Genomic DNA, 6140 nt, shown 5'->3' with positions numbered 1-6140 from the left:
AGAGATTGATCTGTGGCATTGTGCAGTGACATGGGCAAGATGACAGCCCTGACTTAAGTCTCAGCAAGGGGAAGAAGCTAAGCTAGCTTCCAGCCCTGAAGAGACAGACCACGAAAACATGCAAGATGAAGGAGACTGGACCTTCACCTCTACTCAGAGCAGAAGCAGGATCCTCCTCTTTGACCCTGAAGTCTCCCTAACCAACAGATATGAAGCTCTGGGGATGGAAAGAGAAGAGGTTGTAGATAGTGATTCAGACCTGGAAACAGGCAACCCTATCAAGCTGGTCCAACCAAGGGCCCAAGTTGGAAACAGTGCCACCAAAAAAAGCAAAGATTCTTAGTAACTGGGGAGGGGCACTAAGGTACTCATTTGCTGTTCAGTTAATCTCTCCAGAGAGTTTTCTGCCTGCCATGTGTGCACGTTGGAGAAATCAAGAAGAGGCTTCCAGGTCTGATAAAGCCAGAGGAGTACCATCTGCTCTCATTCTTTCAAGCTGGGTCCCTAGAGGCTGTAAGTAGGAAATTACAAAATATTTTAAAAGTCTTATGTCCCATGGGAAGGTGTTGAAGGGATTGGGAGCACAGGTAGTGTTCCCTTCAGTCCTCCCAGGTGGAGACTGGGAGCTGGGCACAAGGAGGATAACAGATCTGTTGAATGAACAGCTGAATGGATGGTGCCATTCTCAGGATTCAGGGTACTACAATCTTGGATGCAATTTTGAGAAAGCAGGCATGTTAATATTGGATAGGATGCAACTGACCAGGACTGAGATATAAATGCTTCTGGTTCTAAACAAGAGAACACCAGATGAATGTAAAGGATCTATACAAAACTGTGCTACATAAGTACTCAGCTTTTTCACTTACACAGACCTTGACCAGACCATGAAGATGTAATCACCACTAATGGACCACTAAGCTGAGATCTTATGAGCAAATATGATATGATCACAGTCTGTAGTTTCTCTTGAGAGCTACAGGAGATCAAAGTCAGAATCAGTGATCATTTCTGTCAAAAATTTGCACGTCAGTATTTGGGATGTGCTTATTTAATGACATTAAAATTTTGGATTTCTTAATTTCATTGACTTGTTTATATAAAAAAGATACAGGGGGAAAAAAAAAGAAGCTGTAGTATAAGTACTTCATTTTGATATTTTAAAAATCATATTTTTAACTCAGAAGGATATTTGAAAACATTCATTCATTTCTACTTTTAAGAAGTCTATGAATGTAACTTGATCATGAATCAAAATAATGCTTGTTTTTGATGAAATAGGAGGTGTTACTTTGGAGTGACCTCTTCACTCAGTGTGGCACAAGCAAGCTAAAAAGTTGGACTGCCATGTGTTCTTCCTGTATAATTCTTCAGAGCTGGGAGAATTTTACCCCAGAAGTCTTTATTGTTTATTATTTGTAACTCCATAGTCTAGTCACAGAGCTGATCAACATGAGGAAAAGAATGCCTTGACTACATAGCTCTGATAATTTCCAAATTTGCCTTAAGTTACGGTTGAGCTCTGGAAGTGCACTTGTGTTGACAGTTCAACATTAGCACAGTCATTCAGAGCTCTCTGGTTTATGAGTCAAACTGCTTAAAAATCTCTTCATTCTTTTCTGTACTTACTAGAAAACTGATTCAAGATTAAATCTTCTAAAATCATATCTCTTCCTAATTTTCTGAATTAAGAACTTGCTTTTCTGAAGATAGTCTTTCTGGAAGAATAACATGGTCCCTTTTCTTCCCTATCCCTAACACTTAGAGTAAGTTATTTTGGAGTAATAATATTCAGCATTTTTACATATTGTCTTCAAGGCAAGGCAGAATCATTGAGCCTTAAATCTTCACTATTAAATATCCCTTGGTGTGGTTTTAACCCAAACAGTTTACTCATCCCAACAACTATTATGTGTTTATCTACCCTGAGACTCAAATAGCACAAAACTGATTACATAGAAGACAATTAAAAAGTGATTTTTTCAAAAGACAGAGAAATGCAGGCACAGTGTTTTCCAGTGCCTCTGCATACCTCTTTCCATACTTTCACAGAAAAGTGCATTCAAATTAAAAATAGATTGAAAAAATACATATCATCTGATAAATCCATGTTATCCATATATCTGTGTACATATAAATGTTATGTAAAAAGTAGAATTCATAATCTCCTGAATAGGGCACTAAATTTGTCTGTTAATGTGCAAATGTCCTGTCCTGTCCCTTGATGGGAAGGCTTGGATTGCAGATGTAGCACACGTTGATTTCAGCATGTGTTAGGGTCCTTTCTTGCCGTGCTCGCATTTGGGTGCTATCTCTCAGCTGTTAGTGAACCTTGTTGTTTGCTAACGATGTGCTGTGAGATGCAGAAGTCAGGAATTTTGACCCTGTGTGTCCCTCATTCTTACATAAGTGAAATTCAGTCATCACAGTAACTGGAAGCAGATTCACTTATGGGTTTGTGGCATGCATTCCTTTGTGTAGTTCCAAACTTCAGTCTCATTTGATTTCTCAAGGAATCTTGACTCCCCCCCCCCCCCATGCCATTATGCACTGACAGTTACTTGGATTTCAGCTATTCCTCAGTAATTGGAGCATTTTTATGTGCTCCTCAGAGTTTTCCCCCTCTTGTTGGAAGGGCTCAGTTTGTCTCAGTGTATGGAGTGAGTATAACTGTGTTCTCTTGAGCTTTGTTTGCTTCTATCTACCATTTTATTCAGGTTTAGAAGCATGGTGACTTTCAGGGATGTGATTTAGCAGGGGGTTGTTAGGGTAGTATGGTTAGGTCATGGTTGGACTCGATGATCTTGTAGGTCTTTTCCAACCTGAGCGATTCTATGATTTAATATTCTTCAAGCAAACCCTTGTCCAGGTGCTGGGACAAGCTTTCCCTCCATTCTGCACTGTGACACTTTGTTATTAGGAGAGAGAATCTCACAAGCTTTTAAGTACATGCAACAATTAGGGTTACTAGTTACTTAAAGACATTCTTGGTGACAAGCAGGTTTTGTAACAGTATTCTCTTGAGAGCTCTGGGTCTTCGGGTGGTACAGAAGGGTGTGATGTAGGTGAGCGTCTGAAAAGCTGGTCAAGCTTTTCAGTTCCTTATAGTTGGGACTTTGTATCATCTGGCATCTCAAGGGTTGACAGGAAAAAGCGAGGTTTTTCTGTTGTATCTCTGCCACTGAGGTCAGAGCCCACTTTCCCGAGGTGCCCACTTTGGTGCTGCTGGCTGTGATCCTTCAACCTGTGTGGGGTTGGGAGGATTTCTGTGTGCCGCTGCTTTCCGTCTGTGTGTTTCTTTCAGTGCCGGTGGAACTGAGCCACCATTAAAGGGGTTGAAAGCTAATACAAAAACCTTTTGTACATATGATAACTGCGCCTTTCTGTGCTGGAAGAAGAGGAGAAAACTTTTTCAGTCTTCCATAGAACCTCCCTGCAGGTATGGGGAGGGCAGAGCGGTTCATGGATTACATAAAGTGGCTGTTCTTACAGCTTTCAGGATTCTTCTGGATTGTTTGGCTTCCCTTAGGACTTAAATGGCACTGCCAGAGTTGTCTGTTCTTTACTGTTTCCTCAAACTTGAAGTGATCAGAATTCACTTTTCAGTGCCAAAATGAAGGCAGCAGCGTAGTGCTGTGGCACTGCTTGTGCTTTTCAAGGCACAGAAGATGAACAAGGGACAGCTGCGGAGGATTTGCCTACTGTGGTTACTTTTTCTTAGTTTTGCACTGTTGGTGGTGTGGTTCACTTTTGTTGGTGAAGGTTTGGGCATCTGGTAGTGTGTTGGTGGGAGCAGCAGGAGGGGTTTCTGGGTTTTGTTTGGAGTAGTTTGCTCTGTCCTTTTAAAACAACCTCTCCAGCCCCTCTGGTGGCACACTTACACTGCTCTGCGCCGAGTGGAGAGCTCTGCGGTGGGTGTCTGGGCTGCTTGGGGCTGTTGGGGGGCTGGGATGGCAAGGGCTGCGTGCTGATGCTGGCTCCTGAAGCCTGGCAATTGGTGAGCTATTGATTTGTAGGTCGAGGTCTCATGCAACAAATCTATCTTATTTCCTCCTCCAACTGCCATCCTCATTCTCTGTTTGCTTTATCTTTCCTGAAAAAATGTCTGTCCAGAGCTTCTTTAGCTTAAGCTAAAGTTATGTTAAAATATGGCACTTATAAGCCCTGAGAAATGTGATTCTGTGCCTGCTGCCACCAGAGCAGAGATCTGAGAAGACCATGCTGTTACTGATGTAAAGCTGCTGTGATATCTAACAGCGTGGGTGCAATTAGAGCTGCTTGTTCCTCCTTCACATGGAGTGAAAACAACTTGATAGACCTTTGTTCCCTCATATCCTTGAATTATGTGCCTGGAGTTTATAAAGCTGTTCCCAAGAATCTGATTGCTGACGTTGAAGTTGGGGAGAAGAAATTTCAGCCGTTCACAATGCTACTTCATGTTGGCAGTGTTCTGGAGTAAGCACGAACACTTCCGAAGCTCATAAGAGTGTGCGTGTGCTCCTTGGTGTGTTTCTTACCTGAAAGCCTTGAAGACTATTACCGTGCCTATGTAGTAAAATAGGTTATGTTCTTGGGTGTTCACACTGCACAGGAATTGCTCTGCGCTGCTGTGTCTTAGGCTGGATTGCAGTTGGGTTCTCATGACTTTTTTAGTGTGAGAGGGAACTTTGCATCTCAGAAACCACTGTTTTTGTGTACTCGGCTTTGCACTGCAGGGGGAAAATGGTCAGTGTTGTCTCATTGAGAGCTTGGTGTTATGATAGCTAACAAAACAATTCCCAGGCATTGTTCAGTAGTGCCAGGTGGGAGGTTTGGCACGGCTCAGCGGTGGCAGAAGGGAGCACTGAGATTTTCCTGATACCGCTCTTTCAAGGGGATGTAAAGGCAGATCAGATTACAGCGTGTTCTTTAAAAACAAAATACATCAAAACAAAAACAAATCTTGCAAGAACTTCATTGCCTCGTGTTGTTCACTGATGCCCAAAAGGAAAGAGGAATGTTCCAGATGACGAGTCATCAGCTCAAGTGCTGCTTTTATCTTAACCTACATGGGGTATATAGGCAGGTGTTCACATGCCTCCAAAAATCCTAGGCAATGCATGGAAAGAGCTTAGACCTTAATCATCTTTTCATGTCATAGCAGCCCTTTGTCTTTCACGTTTGAGAAATTTCTGGAGCCTTTCTCAAGAACCTTCTTTCATATTAGGGCAGGCAGGAGAGCATGCAGGAGAATCTGTTTTTCACTGAGCACTGCTCTGAGATGGGAGATGCTTCAGATGGTTCTGTGGCCTTGAGATGTATAGAAATGGCCAAGGAGAAGAGAGGAGCCTTTGCACTTCAGCGACAGAAAATTCAGGATGGATGCAGGTTACCAAATTACAATTGGCTATAAAGGCTAGGAGGGGCTTCCTCTACTGAGATGTCAACTTGCATAGCGTTATGTTTTAAGTCAAATAAGTTCTGAAATGATTCGAAACATGAAATCAAGTGAATACATGCCAGCATATACATGCATATATTTAAACACAGTTTATGTAGGTGACGAATGCTTCAGGGTTCTTTGATGTGGAGCCTTAGCCTCAGTTGGTGTTAATTAGCACAGGTTCATTGAAGCTATGCCTGTACCAGCCTGGGGATTTGATGCAAGATATCAGAATAAGTGCACTGATATCTAAAGATAAGTCTCATCACATTCATAACATGTCACTTCTTTCTGTTGGAGCCTGATGGCATTAGGACCTGTACAACAATGTAGTGGTTTAAAATGTTGAGAATTTTTTTACCCAGGCATTTGAAATGTGTCGTCTGAAGCTGAAGAACTGGTGCTTCAAGAAGATGCATTAGTAGTTCCTTTAAGATAGCTAACACATGATAGACGTGTAGACATCATAGGCTGTGTAGAGAAACTGTACGTTCTGTTTAATTCAGTGTGGTATGAATGAATTCTTGTGAAGCGTTCAGAGGAAAAACGTTCCTTGTTACACAAAAGTAGAGCCTGAATTTCTAGTGAAGAACTGACAAAAGAGAATCAGAGCTGGTGTGAAGAAATCTCTGCTCTCACATTTGCAACAGCAAAAGGTTTTACTGAACGACTTTGTAATTTACAAAGTATCGCTTTCAACTCAGTTCGTAATAATCCT

This window comes from Centrocercus urophasianus, unplaced genomic scaffold, assembly GCF_019232065.1.
Source record: "Centrocercus urophasianus isolate 14NV4802_14NV808 unplaced genomic scaffold, USGS_Curo_1.0 seq_14, whole genome shotgun sequence".
In the NCBI taxonomy this organism is placed as follows: domain Eukaryota; kingdom Metazoa; phylum Chordata; class Aves; order Galliformes; family Phasianidae; genus Centrocercus; species Centrocercus urophasianus.
Note: the sequence above shows the minus strand (reverse complement) of the source record.